The sequence below is a fragment of the Emys orbicularis genome, chromosome 7 (genome assembly GCF_028017835.1).
Source record: "Emys orbicularis isolate rEmyOrb1 chromosome 7, rEmyOrb1.hap1, whole genome shotgun sequence".
Taxonomy (NCBI): Eukaryota; Metazoa; Chordata; order Testudines; family Emydidae; genus Emys; species Emys orbicularis.
In genome coordinates this window covers 44,530,185-44,550,492 of record NC_088689.1, presented here as the reverse complement: position 1 = coordinate 44,550,492, position 20,308 = coordinate 44,530,185, and positions in this window count along the sequence as shown.

Below are 20,308 nucleotides of genomic sequence, written 5' to 3'. Positions count from 1 at the left end.
CAGGGAGAAGAACAAGCAGACACAATGTGTTGTTTTTGAGAAGTGGTTTTCATGGGATCTAATATTCAGGAACACAGCAGATCCTGGTCCAGACCCTCAGCTCATGTAAATTGTCATAGCCCCCCTGACTTGAATGAAGTCATTCCAGTTTAAGGATCTAGCCCATAGTGCCTGTGTGCATATGTCTGGGCAGGTAGTAGGAGATAGGTTAGGGTTTGAGACTAACATAGCATTGAATTGGTGTGTAGGGGACCCGGGTGAGTGATAAGGTGAAAGGATTTATTTAGCAGCGTTGTTGATTGCAGTTACTATTTGCTAAGCACTGACAACGTGCTCAGAGCTGTACAAGGCACAAATATGAAGACAGTCCCTGCCCAGAGGAAAGCCATGAAATGAGTGTGGTGACCCCAGCGTGGTACCATACAGACAGGAGGTCCAGTGCAAAGCTTGCAGTCCCAGAGTGGGTCAGGCTTGAGTTTAGAGTATAGACTGAGCTAGCCTCCCACTTAGAGGGGTTTCCCCCAGCTCAAAGCACACTGCTATGATGGAGCTTCCATGAAATCTGCCAAGGGCATGTGAGGAACAACTTGGGCATGAGACCACCCTGCCGATTCTTTGGTTTGACATAGTTGCAGTAAGAAGAAAAATGTGACCTATGGTTTCAACCTCCCCCTTTTCCCTCTTTTATCCCTTCACCTGGAAAAAAAATCTAATGCAAGAGAACCAGCTGCAGAAGTCTTTTAGTGGGAGAAGCTCATAAATCTCCATCCAGCCCCCCGACCTTTGGTTTCCCTGGGGATCCACATGGAGGGAAAGGAAGCATTTTTCCTGTGGCAGTGACATGTAGGACCCTTGTCAAACCAGATGTTATATAGATACACAAACCTGTGCTGTCAATTATAAAATTTGCCCAAATCCTTCCACTGAAGAAAAGGATATTCTAGTTAGAAAGGCGCAGCTTTGATGAGAAGGTAGGACTGGAGTAAGGGTTAACTAAAGGATTGGAAAGCAAAGCCAGGGACTTCTTTTTGTGAAGGACAGATTTTCCATTTCAAAAGAACCAATCCCATAGAAGTTTGGGGGTTGAGTCTGGGTATGAGGAGGCATCCAGATTAGGATGGGAGAAGGATCACCAAAGGCAAAACACAAGACAGCTCAGGTTCAGTGCTACCCAACACACCATCTTGATTTGAGTGTTGGCTCAGGGATTGATTCTGAGCTGAGTTCAAGTTTGGTTTGGGGTTCAGTACAGGATAAATGTTGGACCCTGTAGAGGACTCCACTTAGCACTCACCCTCACCTAAGCCCATAGGGGAGGCAAGAGGCAGATGTACTTGCTTTCCAAGGTGTCTCAGGCAGAAAACCAGAAAGTAATTGATTTCAGAGAGGCATCTGGTGATCTACCACACTCATGTGACAGAGACTCTTTCAGCCAGGAAGTGCAGGGTAGTTGAGAGAAGATAAATAATTAGCGTTGCAGGGGGCATTACCAGAGGAACGTACAGCCTAACAGCAGTAGCTATGAGAGGAATGCAGGGCACCAAGCAGGGGTTTCTTCCACCAGGTTGGTGTGGGGAGGGGTTGTCAGGTGTGCCATGTGGGCACAGCAGAGTTAGATGGGGGAATATGGAAGGAGCAGTGGAAACTTCATGTGGATCCAGTTAACTTTTCAAATTTCAAACACTAAGAGAAATAGTTAGAAATAGGCTCCTAACACAGTTCTCCTTTGTCCCCTAACCAACAGTACACACCTGCTGTGGAAGTGCTAAGGCCCAGTTCCCCCGGGGGGGGGGGTATTTTCTCAAGGGGACACCAGCAGAGTGCATTGCTCTCTCATTTGGATGGTGACAGAAATGGCAAGTCCCTGTTCTTCCATTAAGGGGACACTTCCTGTAGGTGGCACCAGAACCACTCCCTGCTCTTTAACTGGACAGTGACAGAGATGCTATAGGCCATCTCTCTCTCCCAAGAGAGGATATTTCCTGTGGGTGGCACCAGCGCCATGCCCTGCTTTCTAGCCTGGGCAGCAGCTGAGATGTTAAGACCCAGTTACAAAAGTTCTTGAAATGAAGCTATTTGCTCTCCATTCTGCAGAGAGCAGTGTTCTGAGATTTCCCAGAATGCAAAGAATCTCCCCCTAACACCCAACATAGGAACTCTGAATTTTAGATGCAAAGATAAATTAAAAATTGGCATTGCATAGCCTCTCCTCCTCTCATGCTGCTGAAAAGTGATATTAACAGCTACCAGCTGAAGCTTAATACTGGTTTGCACATCAGAATAACCACTGCTGTTTAACAGATTGTTAATGTTCTCTGCGTAATTGTTACAGTCCTTCTCTTGATTGTCAAACCAGTATTGAAACAGGATAAAAACTGGTTCACTCTCTCCGAGGCTGGGCTCCCAAATGGCTGGTGCCAAAAATGACATAATTTTTTTCAGCAGTACAGTGCTGCCTGCCAGACACTAACAAATGCACTGTGAGTGGGGTATACTCACAATCCTCTTACAGTGGATAAAGGACTCATTGGAAGTAATTACTTTCTGCACTACATTTTTCTAGTGTACTCAATTGAATGTTTGGAGTCTGTCTGTGAGGTTAGGGACTTGAGTGCTAAGCTCAGCAAAGGGGAAAAAATTAATCTCCCCATCAACTACCACTCAATAAACCAACACCTGAAGGAAAAAGTGGTGACCAGGCAGAAAGTGGAACCAATACCCCTTTTCTACTTGCTAGCAAAGATGGCACTGTGCACCTGTCCCAAATACACTCCAGAAAAGACTGCTGCAAGACCTGGGTGAATAATGCAAAAACGGTACTGGGAGTATTCGCTTGAGCATTTCAAGGAATTGACTTTGATTGTGTTGTGGCCCTGTGCGCTCACATTCCCCCAGAACTGTACAGAGGAGATTTGCTAGAATGAATATGCACAGTAAGCAAGCGGTCAGCCTGAGTAGTGGTCAGATTTGACTTTGAACTGAGCAGTGAACGTCCACGATCTGAACAGTGAATGTGCAATTTGAAATTTGCTTAGCTAATGATGTGCTACAAAAGTCATCCAATCAGGGAACAGAATCAATACCATATGGCTGCTATAGCCAACTGCCAAAGTGCAAATGGTGAATATTCACAATGAACTCTTTGCAAAATGCTCTGGGGGCTGAGAATTAATTACTAAAGAAATTTGAAAATATTAACAAATACTTCTGAGAATTATGCAACTTGTCCATAAATAGAAAAAATGTTAAGTAAGTAGTTCACTAGGAATTATTTGCCAAGCTCTTGTTGTTAACTCTGCCTGCATTTTGGAAACTTTCAGGGGTCATGTGAGGCCTGCGCTGTCTTCATTTGTCTTCAACTTCTTTAATTCCAGGCCAGCTATGGAGAGTGAGACTTAGTATCTGCCAATAAGTCAGTGGCCCTGACCATCCCATCTGTGGGGATCGCAATTACTCTGCCCACGTGTGAGGGCATGGCCTAGCACAGCAGCCGTACGCACGTATTGTGCACTGCTCAGTGGACACAGCCAAGGGAAGAGTAATTGTCAGAGGAGGAAATGCTGCTCCTTATTCTCCCCCACTCAAACACATTTTGGGAGACTGTGCAAGGACAACATAGAGCTGTCAGGAATACTCTTCTGTTTCCTCACCAAGACGGCAGCAACAGACGTGCTAGGGAAATATCCTGCTGGACCTTAGTAGAACTGGCAGTAAACCATACCAAATAAGAGCCATTTATCCTAGTGTGATGGACTGTGGCTAGAGAGGTATGCACTCCAGAGATGAGGAAGAGATATGGGGAAGCACATGGATAATGGGCAATGTCTCCAACCGTATGGTTGCCAGGAAGTGAATTCTCTGATGCACACTATTACCATGTTGGCTTCATGCACTGTTCACTTGGATGCATACTGCAACTTGTGTGCTGTTGTAAGGCCTACTCTTTTGAAAACTATGCAGGACAGTGGTCAAGTCTTTTGTGTTTTATGGCTGTCACTTATGAAGCATGTCAGTACAGTCTGCTGTCAGGGTCTCTATCTCTGCATAATATTGTTCATTACTAGATACATTCAGTCAACCAGCAACCTCCATACTCTGCCACCCACTGAGTGTATTTTGCTCCTCTTTCCTACCCTCTGCCTTTGTTCCTCATCATGCTGTGGACTGGAAGTCACAGTTATGGTTGCTAGGGGGTGGCAGTAGCTGTTGCACAGTCTCAGCACTTGACAAGCTGAGTTCTCATGTAATGAGCAAGACATATATGCTACAGAGAGAGGCCAAATAGAAAGACAACCAGAGACAGGCAGATGGTCACACAGCAGGACAGAAAAAGGAGGATGAATGAATGATCTAGGCAGGGTTAGGAGAAAGGCAGAAAGAGACATAGAAAGAAAGGGAGAGAAAGCAGCACAGGCTGGGGAAAGATGCTTTTGTGGTTAAGTCACTAGACTTTGAGCCAGGTGATCTGGGTTCAACTCCCTATTCTGCCACATATTTCCTGTGTGACCTTGTACCAGTCACAGTCTCTCTATTCCTGAGTTCCCCATCTGTAAAATAGGGATAATACTTCTTACAGTATTAGAGGGGAGCATAAATCCACAAATACCAGGAGATGCTCAGATACCACTCTCATGAAGGCCATGTAAATAGAAAGAGAGGATGGATAAAGAAAGCCTCTCATGAACTGTTACTGTACCTCCTGTTCATTGCCCTCCTTCTCTTTGCATTCCTACTTGCTCACAGCCCTGAACATGAAGGATGCTCAAATCAGATTTAGATACAAAGGCTCCTCCCTATGACTTTGCTATGGACCACTGAAGATGGTAAAGGGAAAAGAGGAGACAGAACTCCACCAGCTAAACCTTGCCTTGTGTGCACTGGGGGGAGAGGGGAAGGGAAGAGGGGCACAGAGGGACTGTGGTAGGAGGGGAACCCACTATGATTTTAGGAATCCAAGATTGAAATATATTATGAAATTTGTGCAGTGTCTAGTTCACACAGCTATATATGGAACTTGCTCTATACACTGACTGCACTAAAGTGACCTGCTGTGCCTTTCCCTTTTGCTTATGAGAGCAATGAGACCCAGAATGGGATTTCACTACTGAACTCAAGGGGGAGGAGCAAGGGCACTTGTATTCTGCATCAGCATCTCAGTAGAGGAAGCTCCATTGTCACTGCCTACTGTTGCATACATTGGGATAATAGAGCGGGAGAGAAGTCAAGCACAGGGTCATGGCTCCTATACTCAGTGATATCAGAGCTCATTCATGGGGGAAATGATCACCCAGGCCCCCACTCTCCCATCCTTTGTAACATGAAGAGTCAAGTCAGGCAAACAAGAGGAGTGCTAGGAAAGACCATTTTGTCTTGCAGGTAAAGGATGAGAAAGCAGCACAAGGCCCACCTCAGAAGCTGGGGGTCAAGGCCAGGAGTAAACATTCCTCCCCTGGAAAAGGGAAGAGGCAGTAGGGACTGTGCTTCAGACATATATTTAGCTGTCAGAAATGTAATAGCCAGAAAGGTGACTTTTCACCTTATTCTATGGGGATGCCAGGAATGAAATGCTACTGTGACAGAGTGGTGCTATAAACCTTATATCCATGATGGCCAGGAAACTCAGGGTCTGTACTGTTGATATCTTGGATAAGAAGCTGAATAGAACAGGGACAGGAGTTACCAAAAACATTGTTTCCATGTAGCATTTTTACTCATGAAACACAAGTTGGCCTTGCTGTGTAAGTCTCCACAATCATTTTTTTCTCCTCCCAAAGGGTACAGTTCTACTTATTGAGCTCAATGGAGTTACACCCAGGATGAATTGTCCTCTTGATTATCTGTACTCCCATGGCAACTAGAGGCCCCAACCAAGATCAAGGCCTCATTTTACTGGACACTGCACAAACCTAGAGTAAAAGGTAGTCTGTGTCCTGACAATGTCACAATCTCCACTCATTCTGCTTCCCCTGTTGTTGCACCTTACTTTAGTGCATCCACACACCTGTAGTCCATAATGCATCTTTATTCAAGAGAGGAGTTAGGTGAGTTTTACAATCAGAGATATCAAACCAGAAAACCTTTCCCTTGAGGACAAGATAGTGCTCCTGAATCCAGGTGCCTGCTCATGTGTGTGTATATCAGCCACTTTCTCTTTGTAGGAAAGATATTTTTTGTCTGACAGACAAGTCTCATCTGCCATGGCCAGTCCTATCTTGTTCTGTAGCTATCCTCCAGCAATGGACAATACTTTGTTTCAGGTGAAGAGGCAAACTTCACTATGCACCTAACCAACTGGGCAAAGCTGAAGCTTCCTTCATGACTCCTGCAGGAATCAACTCACTCCCTGAAGCATAAGATTTGGTTACCATTCCTGAGTTAGGATAAACAATTGTCCTAAAATAACCCAGCTTTGAAATCTGACTCAATGACTTCCTGATGCCGTCACTTGATGGTCATCTCTCCAAAGACATGACAAACAGCACAGGATACAACTGAGGGCAGGAGAGAAGAATCCAGTCAGGAAAAACAGATGAGGTGGCCTAAACCTAGTTATTTCAATTTCATACTTTATTAAGTGTATCGTTATTCTTCAGGGCAGGAAATGTAGAATTGGAAGCGTTCCTCTCCAAAATCTGGCAGAGAGGAACCTCTCTTCCTTTTTTTTTTTTTTTTTTTATCACCCTGTCTCTCCCACCTCCGTCACACTGGCCTCTCCCAAAACACACAATGTCAGGTTTCAATACAGATGCTCCAGATGGGACATTGTATACCTGAGCCTGGATGCTGAACAATGCCCACTTTCTTTCCCACGGAGCAGCATGGAGTAAGAGACTCGTGTTGTCTCAACTTTCGTAGCGGGAGATTTATGAGGTGTTCCACTCCAGGGGACACTGCCAAATGTTAATTGCTTCTGTTACATGACTGCTGAGGAAGAAAGGGAAGAAAAAGAAGGAACTCTTTCAATAAAAGACTGTGTTTGAGGTTCATTGCCTTTAAATGAAGTATCAGTTTATATCCCTTCTGAATTGCTGGTCACCTTTGGTTCTGCTTTTGAATACTAGTTGCCACAGTGCTACCTGCCTTTATTCTGTTCTTGGTTAAGAAGAATATAGAAATGTCCAATCAGCACATTTAGCATGCAAGAGAAAAACCCAAACTCAGCATCTTTGAAGTGCAGTGTCTAAGCAAGATAACCATGTTGGCAAGGGGTTAGCCACACAAGGGGTCCCCATTAAACAAGGCACAGTTATACCTAACTTGATTGCCTCTCTCCCCAGTCTGTGGCTCTCATTTTTATGCTGGCATAATTCTATGGAGTTATATCCATGTACAATTATAGTCATGCAGCTGTAAATCAGGCCCCATGTTTTTATTTGGGGTGTGAGGGGAACATTTATTTTTCCTAATGTGTTTTTTTTATTAAACATATGTAATGTTTTGGATCAGGGCTAATTTATTTTAGAAAAGTGGCCTGGATAATTAATCTATAATCCCACTGAGAGAGAAAAATTAGTGGGAATTTTAATAGAAGCAGTAAAGTAGTAGTTACTTTTGCAACACAACAGAGACACTTTATCCACTAAGCCAGTGGTTCTCAACCAGAGGTACACATCTTGCCAGGGGTACATCAACTCACCTAGGGTATGTCTACACCCAGCCGCTAGTTTGGCGGCTGGGAATCGAAGTTCTGGGTTCGACTTATCGCGTCTTGTCTGGACGCGATAAGTCGAACCAGGAAGTGATCGCCGTCGACTGCGGTACTCCAGCTGGACGAGAGGAGTACCGCGGAGTCGACGGGGGAGCCTGCCTGCCGCGTGTGGACCGAGGTAAGTTCGAACTAAGGTACTTCGAACTTCAGCTACGTTATTCACGTAGCTGAAGTTGCATACCTGAGTTCGATTTGGGGGTTTAGTGTAGACCAAGCCTAGATATTAGCCTAGTTTTACAACAGGCTACATAAAAAGCACTAGTGAAGTCAGTACAAACTAAAATTTCATACAGACAATGACTTGTTTATACTGCTCTATATACGATACACTGAAATGTAAGTACAGTATTTATATTTCAATTGATTTGTTTTATAATTATATGGTAAAAATGAGAGTCAGCCATTTCTCAGTCATAGTGTGCTGTGACCCTTTTGTATTTTTATATCTGATTTTGTAAGCAAGTCGTCTTTAAGTGAGGTGAAACTTGGGGGTACTCAAGACAAATCAGCCTCCTGAAAGGGGTCCAGTAGGCTGGAAAAGTTGAGAGCCACTGCACTAAGCTTCACACACTTTTGATGTGGAGCCATGATAACCATAGGACGGTTTCTGCAGTGCAGTTGATACACTGAGAATTACCATTAAATAAAAAGTTAGACGAGCTATTACTGGATTCAAGGAAAGCAACTTCTTCAGCTCACACCGAGATCTATGTGTGAACACTAAATTCCATGTAAATCAGATATGGTTTACTGTGGCCATAACCTGCAGCTCGTATTCAAAACTGAGATGTGACTGAGTAATGGCTGCAGGGTTTGACCCTGTGCATTTAACTTCTTTAATGAAGAAAACAGAGGACTTTCCCCACATCTAATGCACACATAGTAAGGCAATGTTTGTACATGATGTTAAAGTAAGTCTGTGCAAAAATAAATCTCAGAAACAAAGAAACCTCATTATTTTGCAATACTTGGTATTGCCAGAGCAACACTCCAGATTCCTGATTGAGTTCAGTCTCAAATAGAGTTAATTACATTCTTGTTTTTCAGACTTGGCTTGAGTCGCTCCAGTAGTGTCCATGTTACACATGGTGTGTACCATTGGCAGGGCTGGATTAAGGCATAGGCTACCTAGACACATGGTTAGGATCCAATTTGTGGGAGGGCCCAATCTGAGCTCTGGCTGGTCTGGTTCAGGTACTGGTGCAGAAGCTAGCCCAGCGGCAGCACTGAGAAGCAGCAGTGAGGAGCAGCAACTCTGGCCTCCCCATTGCCATTCAGGTTTGTTTCTGCAGCTCCTCCATCATAGCAGGTCAGTGCAGCCAGAATTGAGTGAGTGTCATTGCAACATGGCACACAGGGGTCACAGTGATGCTCGGATTTGGCCCCTTGAAGGGGCTGTGTGCCCAAACTGAGCAGCACTGTGACCCATGTGCTTCATCACGGAGGGCCATGCAATGCCACTCACTCAGTTTTGGCACTGCCAACCCCTCCATCATGATAGAGGGCCACAGGGCCAAATCTGAATGGGCAGTGGGGTGGCACATTTTGGGATCGGCTCCTGCACCAGGGCTCCCCTGCAGCCTTTTCCTGCTTCCAGAAGCCTGTGTCCCTCTGCTCTGCCTGCAGGACTCGCTCAGTGACAGCCTCAAGTCCTGTTAGAAGTACAGGGAGCCACGGTGAATGCCCGCACACAGGTGAGCTGGTGGGGAAAGGGAAGTGGAGGGTTCTGGGGAGTGGACACAAGGGGAGTTTGCTTAGTGTAAGATAAAAAATTGTATGTGTAGACAACCTGCTAAACTAAAGTAAGAGTGTTTCAGTTGTGTGCACCAAGTGAAAAATTTCTTGGGGTGCCTCTGAGCCACTCTCCATAGTGTGTAACTCAGAGGAAACAGAAAAGGAGGACAAGTGACTTTAACACGTAATCTTAAAAAAAGAGCTATCAAGTAATTAAAGTGCCAGAATTTGCCAGGAATAAGGGTACTCACTGTTACTGAGTCCTGCCAGTAACCTCCAGTTATGACTGGTACCAGAGATCCATCCTGGAACATTGTTACTCAGCTCTGGAATCATTACAGGAGTCTGGATAGAAAACCATTTACATGGCCAAAATGCCCTTTTAGTTCCTAGAACTGGGGTGGATTTGACTTGTACCTGGGAAAGTTTTGGAGATGGAAAAGCTGCAAGCAGAAATACCCTGACTATTCACAGCAAAGTACTACCCATTAGCCAAGAATTTCACAAAACCTCCAGGCTATTTCTCACAAGAACTCCAGCAAAGAGTTCAGAAAGTCTTTGGGAAGGTGGAGAGTGCCAACTTCTTTGTGGGGCATTTGCCCATATTCAGTTATCTCTTTAAAGTTTATACATTTACTTTTAATAATGGTTTTCAGTTCACTCACCAATAACTGAATGAAAGGGCTAACCTCCTACCACTTCCTTAGCAGAATACTCAGCTTCTGATCTAGTGTTCAGGCTTTCCTCTTCCTTTCAGAAACTGGACTTTCTAGTAAATAAAAACACCCCACCTAAAGACCTAGGCCCACCACTTCTATAGCCTGATGGAGCTAATTGGACCCACTTGACAGTATGACTCAGCAGTAATTACTCAGACTTGTAATGCAGGATTTTAATGCATGAATGTATGGTGACTCAACAGAAGAGCCTTCCATTTCTATACAGGGCCTTAGAGTCTCCCACCTTGTTACAAATCCGCAGTTATATGTATTTGGAAAAGAAATGCACCAAACACTGTTAGAAATCATTCCACTGTGGAAAGGTTGTTTTATTCTGACACCTTTTTGGACATTTCATTAGCTAACAGTTTTTCCCTGTCATACCCCAAGACCCTTGCTTGAGGAAATGGTAAGTCAAATTTATTCCTGGTTAACTGACTTCTGTTGAGTTACACCGGCCATGAATTTGGCTGACTATGTCTGGGAATAACATCACATGGGTACTGTACTGTAAATAACACAGGTATGTCATCTGCAGGACTCATTCTGACACCTCTACTGCAAGTGTCACTTCCTGAGGTGGCACTATATTCTGGGAATGCTGTCACTGTGCCGTAACAATTACTGGGGTTATAAAATACTCCTCCATTGCCTCTCCTCCACCTCTTACATCAGCTTGAAATTAGACTGTGAATGAAATAGCTAACAGCAGCATGGCTGGCTGAATATCAGCTGATCACAACAGTGTGGCAATCTCCAGTATGACATACTGCATGGTGGTGGGATCGTGAAATGTCCACTCCAAGGCAACACTTCTCCAAGACATGAGGGCCTCCAGTCTCTGGAGAAAGCTGCACTTCAGTTTGTAAAAGGAGAGTTCCTAGCTAAAACTTCCCTCCCATAAGTCACAAACTAACTGGATCCAAGCTGCCTTCATTCAAGGAAAGTGGGGAGTGTTCAAGTGACTTTGAGTGAGAAAGAAACAGATCTCTGTTTTGAGTAGACCCTTCTCCCTATCTATAGCCAGCCTCTCCAGCTTTATACAATTGATGTATGCATCTCAGCAAATGATGCCCAAGGACGAAAGCTGGGGAACAGGGCAGGAGGCAAAATCTGAAAACATTTTGTAAAATGAAACTCTTTCTCTAGACTTGTAAATACTGTAACAGCTTGTAATCCTGAGCCAGTTTAGAGACCATGTCCCCACTCAGAACGGGATCAGGAAGTTAGCTTTACTTAAGACCCTGTTCCATTAAGTGGCAGATGAGTGGTAACAATGATTTATTTGCCAAAGTAGCCCAACAGGGTTCTCTGTCCCCACTGTTTTGCAGGATTGGTTTCACTTTGCAGAAGCTGTCACTCAGTGTTCAGATGGTTATTGGCTCCACTGTGCAAACAGCATGAGTAGATCTCCTGCTTCTGGTTTTCCAGGACTCTTTATATATTAGTGGTGATATAACAAACTCCATCCTGCCTGGTATTTTCCACCCTTTGATGATGTCATCATGATGCAGTGTAGTCCTGTGCAATGTTGGAGCTACTCCTTCTTGCCCTCTAACAAAGGATATGCAAGAAAACTTAGTGGGGAGCAGTTAAGAAGGTCGTAATCCAAGAACTGCCAGGTGTGTCATTGATCAGTGAGGGGTTTTTATTCACTTGGAATAATATTTTAGGAATCAACTTCTTCATATGCATTCATAATGCTCCCTAGGCAGAGCCTTCTCTTTGGTTTGGCCATGACAGCCTGTGACCCTGTGCAACCCAGCCCTCCTTAAACTTTGGCCATGATACAGTGGAGCCTGCAATAAGGATCATCTCCAGTAGGCTGTCCCCCGTTCTTAAAGGACCACTTTAAGGAAGCTTTGCAAAACTGTTATAGAAATTCACATGCTCAAGCACAAATCTACTGACCAGCCTTTTACCATGATGATCGAGGATGGAAATAATAATGGTATTTTACTTACCAGTACTTGCCTCCAGACCAGCCCTCTCCCAAAGAAAAATCTCACTGAAAACTCATACAAGGCGTGCAGGCAAATACAGCTCTGCAAGGCTACTATTAAGTGTCCCCAAGGTTTCTGACCAGTTCTGTTTGACCTGTAGTTAAAGAACTCAACTCAGTATGTCAGGTAGGCGGTGCCCTGGGTAGGCACTTGATTATATATTCAAAAGCACTTCCATGAAGTGCAGATATTTGGACAAAGAAGAGTCCTTACTGGCATGAGAGAGGGCTTTAAGGGGGGGCGGGTGGATTCTCAAATGTGCACAGTGTTGGTCTCACTGAAAAGAATGATGAAATTGCTGCTGATTTTAAAGGGAGCAGAGATAGGCCAATACTGAACGTTCTGGAAAATCCCACTCTAATTCCCTGATCTAATTCCCCCCTGCCACCCTATGTGGGATCCTTGGCACAGGGATTTCTGATATTCTCTCACCTTTTCCCCCTCCTCTGCCCTTTCTCCTTTGAAGCTCTGACTCGTACCTATGAAGTATGGCCACGAATCCCCCTCAAGATCTGTCATCAACACCCCTGAATCAGTCATTCTGAGTTACTATGGAACTTCACAAAGTGTTTCACCATTTTCACCTCATTTAAATAATCTACTCTCACCCCAAATCTCATCTCTTGGCTGCAAGTCTGCCGCCCAAGGACCTGTTTCCCTTTGGACCTTTCTACTTTGTTCTTAAAACAGATTGTTGTTGCTGAGTGATGCAAAGTTTTCCCTTCTCTTCCCCAGCTGCCCCATAGAACAAGGGTCAGGGACGGAAGCAGATCTGTCCTTTAACAGGGTACAGTTTGCTTTTCTTGCATATTGTAAATATGCTTTTTAAGTAAAATGAACAAACCCAGATCAGATAGTTTGTTCTGCTAATACAGCACAACCTCAATGGGGAAACTGCACAGGAGGGTCAATTCCATGTGTTGCTATGTATGCACAGTCAGTCACACAGGCATAGGAGGAACACGGGAGTATGTGTCCCCTTATCCTGCCCAGGAGTTTATCCAGGAATTAGACACCCCATATTGCGTTAGAAGCTACATTTGTCCTTTCCCAATATTATAAAAAGTTGGGCCACCCCATGCATGCCTGTGTAACATCTAATCTAATCTAATCTATCTATCTAAGTATTTAGATTATGTACTTACTGCAAAATTCCTGCTGCTTCTGCCCCCACCCACCCCCACCCCCACCCCTGACTGCCCAAACCCACCAGCAAGTCATCTTGTCCCTGCCATTCTGTGAAACTTTCGCCTGTTCCAGTCCCATCAGTACCTGTCACTCCAGATAGCTGCGTCTCTGTCTCTCTCTGATCAACCCTGCTCAGCTCTTGGCTCAGGGTGAACATTCTTGGTCACTGTTTCGCAGTCGGCTCTGCACCTGTTTCTCCACAACGGCACCATGGGAGTCTAAAGCATAATAAAGGGATATAAATAATGCAGTGACACACACACGCTAGCTTACACAATCCACTACGGACGGCAGTGTGTGCAATCTGTAATGAGAACCATCAGCTGTCCTCTTGCAAGCTTCTCAAAACCCTGTCACTGGGCCCTTTTGGTATCATCCAGACTATCACAAGCAAGTGGGTCTTTGGGTCCTATACTGGGAGATCCTCCACAACTCAGATGGTAAAGATTTTGCAATTCTACCTAAATATTTACATAACAAATACTGATCTTGAGCTATTTTGTTGCCATCAAACACATTTTTAGGTAGTAAAAAAAAGGGACTCAGATCCATCCCTGGTGTAACTCCTCTGGCCCAGAGTTTTTCGTTTTATTTGAGAGGTCTGTGGTCCTTAGAACCCTCATTTAAAAAGAAAGGGTATTATATATCTGTTTACATTTAAAAATGTGTGCAAGTCTGCCACTGAAAACCAGTGAGGAGTTTATGAGATTATACAAAACCCCAGTGCAGATTCTCCCAAGATTACTAGGTATATTTTAGCCAATAACATAGTAGAAACTCTGAGTTGTATTTAAAATGAAAGCTTTACAATTACACTGATAATTCCCTGCCTCCTGTCAGCAGTGGCCATCTTAATAGAAGGTGACATCATCTATGGTATCAGAAGTAGGAGAGGCCCAAAGACAGAGATCGTAAACCAGTTTCCTTCCAGTGGAATACTGATTTAACAATCAGGAGTGGAGGGGGGGAGGAGTTTTTCTGTTCAAGCATTAACCAGACTATTTTAATGTTAAAGAGTATGATCCTGTTTCTGATAATTAAACCAGCATTAAAACTGAGTGGGGACTGTCAAATCTCAACTCGCAACAAATGGAGTCTCCTTTCAATATCCACAGAAAAATTCACATTGCCAAAATGCCAGGTCAAACTCTCACTAAAGCTCTTTGTTACACTGTCTTCAAACTGAGCAAAACAAGTTTATTCTATTAGCTTTCATGCAGTGTGTATATGTGTGTTTGTGTGCATGAATGCATGAGAGAGAGAGAAAGGGGGGGGCACATATCACTTGCACAGGTATATTATCTTACACCTTGGGTAATGGAACTTGTGGGTGGATCTCTTACCCCGTATGAACAGTTACACCTAATACTTGGGGATGATCCTGGGTTAGTATTTTAGTGCCTGGAGTGTTTTGTGCTTGAAGATAAGAATCTTGTTACATTCAGTGAAGTTTTATTCACTGGGGCAAGTTTGGAGATTTTCTGACAGAACGTTTTTCCACGGGAAAATGCCAATTTGTCAAAAGTGAAACATTTTGTGGTAACATCTAGATGTCAGCTCAATTTTGTCAAGGCACCTATCTGCATCTTTAGGCATCTAAATGGCTTTAAAACCTGGCCTCTAGTGACAAGCGAGGGGTTTTCTTCCTTGCATAAATCCCATCAAAAGGTGTCTATTCTATGAGTCCTTTCCCTCTATGAGTGAAAAGCTATTGGTAAGGAGCTGAATATATACCACTCTCTTTAGCATCTGGTCAGTCTGACCATGCTGCTATAAAGTGGGGAAGGTGGTTACAATTTCCCATCAAAGTGAAAAAATCAGCAAGATCTTGTTCAGACATCAGAAAGCCTACAGGACCCAGTCCTTGAGCTCTGCCTAGGCATTGCTCCCAGCAGTGCTACAGACAAGAGATGCAGACAGGTTGTAGTCCTGTCAAGGGCTGCCATTGCCATGTGGTTTTTATGGGAGCGCAGCGAACCAAGATTTAGGACAACTGGGATGCTGATCAGAGCCAAAGTTTTTGAAGTTTCTGCTTTACTGAGTGTCTTTCAGCACGACACAAGCAGCTCTGACATTTCAGGAAAAATAAAAGAAAATGTATGGCCTCAAAAAGACCCAACTGTATTTCATAGCTGTATTTATTTTTATATCCCTAAGATTTTAAGCAATCTGTTTCCATAGGGAAAAAAAAGTATTCTCGCATTCTGATTAATTTATCATTCTGATCCTTGACAAACTATATTTTATAACACACAAAAATTGTTCTAAAAGGCTCCAGAGTTTTTTGGTGCTCTAGGTCAGGGTTCTAATATACAGTGTGTTTGTTTGTTTGTGTGTGTGTGTATATATATATAGAGTTATACTGCCATGTCTCTCTGTTGAATGTCTTTCACCAACTCACTGATTAAAATATAGCCTCGGATCCCAATCCTGCAATTAACTGTGGGTGCACATTCGCCTGTGTGGAGCCCCAGAGACTCCAGTAGGGGTGTGCCTGCATGCAGTCACTTGCAAGATCAGGGACCTAGTCTGTAGTGGCCACAAATAGTTATGATCTGACAGCTGCGTGGTGACCTAATGTGAAATTAGTTGGTAATCTCAGTCCAATTCCTGGTAGCGAACATGTGACCGTATCCCTAAAAACCACCATCACAGCCGGTACAACTTGGCACCCTTATTAGCAATCTCAAATAGATGGCTCAATTGTTGCCTGTGCATAGAAACCGAACTCCCCTCTGATCCCTAGAGATAGCGCCGCCAGATCAGGGTTGAGGTATACTGGCAGGGCAGCATGGAGAAGAGTGCATTGCTGCTGCCTGTGCTTTACCAGTTCTGTGGGTAAACAGAAGACTTCAGTCTCTCCAATGCTGTTTTCAGTCTGGCATCTTGCACCAGCACTAAATTTATTTTAAGTAAAAAAAGCAACTGAGAGTCTTCGCATGTGTTCCGAAGGTCTGAGCACCATGAAGCTAAGTGGTTTGGGGACCAGCAGGATATGGCAAGCCGTATTCAGGAAGCCCCAAGGGATGCACAAACACACCACATGCTTTTCACTGAATTCTCAGTCCTTTCCGCACACTTTTGAAATTGTTAATATTTATTTGAATTTTCTGTCATCAGATTCCTTCTGGTGCTAGGAATTTCCTTCTCTCTGGGTGGAAGGCTTGCTTTGCTAAATAAGGAGCTTTCACACAGAGTTGAACACTGAACTGTGTTTAGGGGTGGTGAGTGGTCTGAAAAGTCTTATAATAGAACATAAATCTTAAAGGGATATTGCCTAGATTTAGAGCCAATATTTGTTCCACCTTAAAATTGTTGTAATCTAGACAGAGATATCTTAAAGTCTCCAATAGTCAGATTTTGATCTAACTCACACTGTTTGTAAATCAGGAGTAACTCCACTGAAGTCAATGAAGTTACACAAGTCTAAATCTCAGAATCAGCCCTAACTCTCTCTCCTTAAAAACAACATCTCACTCCCCGTAGCTGAGGCAGTATTTTTAAAAAAGCCATTATTTTTATAGGACCTCTACAATTGTTTTCTGCTATTTTGTTATGTGCTTATGCCTGCTGGCTCTGACTCTAAAACTGTAATTAATTACCAAGTACTGTTCCCACATACATTTCTGCTGGCTTGATTGATGATGCTGAATGCACAACTAAAGAAGTAAAGAAAATATTCATGTCGAAAGGACACTTTCAAGGTGCTTTGTGTAATTTAAAAAAAACGCACGCATTTCTCTTGCTCTTGTTTTCATTGGAAGCTGGAATGCAGAAGGTGTTACATTTAGCTATTTTTGCCATTCACTCAGTGCACACACTAGTTTGTTGGAGCTTCGCTCAGAAGGGTCGCACTATTGACTTAAAAAAAAAAAAGTTTTTAATTGGATGCTTTGTCAAGTCCTGCGTATTGGGCAGTGCATTGATGTGCTGGTACCAGGAGCAGTGGAGTCAGGGAATCACGCACAGAGTGGCATGATTTCTTCTCTGTTCCCCCCATGCTCCAGGGATGGAAGGAATATGCTGTTGGTCTATTCCTATAACTCAGTATTACCCACTCCATTCTGGCTCAGGTTCTGCCTATTCCCCCACCCTGCCCAGCCACTTCCTGCTCAGCCACTTCCTGCCCACCTATTCTAGGGAGAGAGCATAGTGGGTGCACAGCACCTGTTTACCCCTGCACACCAGGCCCCTATGTCTGCATAGCCCATGCAGAGGTAGAATCTAGCCCAATGAGATCGGAAGCATCTCTTTTTTAAGTTCAGCTCTGGTTGAGGAAGCAGGGAAAGAAATCTGTCCAACAAAAAAGGACAAGAGTGGCAGGGAACTAGCCTATTTTCATGTGTCTAAGACAGTGTTGCAAATAAGAGGGAGTATACAAAAATGAAACACGAGGAGCCAGATTCTGTCACCCTTACTCATGTGGAGGGGTGTCTTACACTGCAAGCAATCCCAATGGTTTCAGTGGGAATACTTGTGGAGTAAGATAGTACTCAGTGTGACTAAAGGTGGCTCAGCGTGGGCCTATAAAAGTGGTCTATAGTTAACTTGCCTTTAATATCAGGATTTCTCCCTCCCCCTGCTTTTTAGAAGGTTAGTAGCAATACTGCCCTTCATGGCCTGAGCCAAAGCTGGAGATCCCTGGCTTTGCTTTGTCCATTTTCCGCCTCATCACTTCTTTTGCTTTATTGCTTCTGCTGTGTTTTTATTCATCTCTCTTCTTTTACAAGCAGGTCCCTGAAACCCTTCTCTGGCTGTGTCCTTCCTGCTCTCCTGAAGAATCAGTTACCAAAATCCCAACTGGACTAGCCTGCCAGATTGCTTTGAGTAGTGAACTGCTGCCCCCGTTTCATTTGCCTTGTAGGCAACTCTGCTTTTCCTCCCTTTTCACAGATGTTTCACATTACTGTAGGGCTTCAAACAGGAAGGCAGGGGACTGTGGAATATTTTGCTACATTAAGTAATGCAGGTCAGACTTGAAACATTTGGAAAGGAGTTGGATAAACTCGAACAAAGCTGGTTGTTGAAGCCCTGGTCTTGTGGGTTTCATGCATCAGTCTCCAGTGGTAAGGACAGACGGTAAAATTTGGCAGATTTGTCAAGAGAAAAGGATGAAGACTGTCACTTGCCTACATGTAAAGCTGGCCTTTTGCTGCCTTTCCTTCCTCACCAACTCAGAATTTATCACCCCCTAGTAATTTTTCCCTACATGAAGCTTATTGCTCCTTTCCCTTGGGATGACAACCTTATCCTTGAAGGAGACAGAACTTTTGGCCATATTCAGAGATGATATCCACTAATTCAGACTCCCTTCATCTCGGTTAGAATATTTTAAAACTACTTACACGCAACGGGAATCTTTCCATTCACTTCAATGGACTTTGGATTGGGCCCTAAGTAGGTGTGACTTACACAAAAAGGAGCTGGAAGAAGATGTGAATTAAAGGAGCCCCACTCTACTTTAATTTGTGCCTTTCTTACACTTGCTCATAAGAACATAAGAACAGCTATACTAGGTCAGACCAATGGTCAATCTAGCCCAGTATCCTATCTCCTAACGGTGGCTTGTGCCAGATGCTTCAGAGGGAACAAACAGAACAGAGCAATTATTGAGTGATCCATCCCGTGTTGTTCAGTCCCAGCTTCTGGCCGTCAGCGGTTTAGGGACACCCAAATCATGGGGTTGTATCCCTGACCATCTTGACTAATAGTCATTGATGGACCTATTCTCCATGAACATATCTAATTCTTTTTTGAATCTGGTAATTCTTTTGGTCTTTACAACATTCCCTGGAAATTAATTCCAAAGGTTGACCATGCACGTTATGTGAAGAAGTACTTCCTTATGTTAGTTTTAAACCTGCTACCTATTAATTTCATTGACCCCCAGATCTTAGGTTATGTGAAGGGGTAAATAACACTTCCCTATTCACTTTTTCCACATGATTTATTATTTTATAGACCTCTATCATATCCCCTCTTAGTCATCTCTTTTCTAAACTGAACAGTCCCAGTCTTTTTAATCTCTCCTGGTAAGGAAGCTGTTCCATACTTCTAATAATTTTTTGTTGCCTTCTCTGTAATGTCTCCAATTCTAATATACCTTTTTCGAAATGGGGTAACCAGAACTGCATACAGTATTCAAGGTGTTGGCATATCATGGATTTATAAAGTGGCATTATGATATTTTCTGTCTTATTATCTATCCCTCTAGCCCAGTATCCTGTCTTCTAACAGTGGCCAATGCCATGTGCTTCAGAGGGAATGAACAGAACAGACAGTCATCGAGTGATTCATCCCCTTTCATCCACTCCCAGCTTCTGGCAGTCAGAGGCTAGGGCCACCCAGAGCACAGAGTTGCATCCCTGACCATCCTGGCTAATAGTTATTGATGGACCTATCCTCCATGAACCTACCTAATTCTTTTTTGAACCCTATTATAGTTTTGGTCTTTCACAACATCCAGAGCCTTGGGGGTTAACCCCGGTATTTGCCTCTTTGCTTTGTGAGAGCAGACCATTTATTCCTACCCTTTGTTTCCTGTCTTTTAACCAGTTACTGACCCATGAGAAGACCTTCCCTCTTATCCCATGACTACTTAGTTTGCTTAAAAGCGTTTGGTGTGGGGCCTTGTCAAAGGCTTTCTAAAAGTTCAAGTGCACTCTCTCAACTGGATCACCTTTGTCCCCATGCCTGTTGACACCATCAGAGAATTCTAATAGATTGGTAAGGCATGATTTCCCTTCACAAAAGCTGTGTTGACTCTTCCCCAACTCCTTGGCCTAAGTCACACCTACTTAGACTCCCTCACATATGGACAGAATGGTTGTGAGTAGTTGTAATAGTTTAACTCAGTGTAAGTGGGTCTGACTCATACCATCTCTGAATTCGGCCCTTATTGTTACTGTGATGGGACACCTACCTCCTCCTAAATCACAGCAGGAGAGCAAATAGGA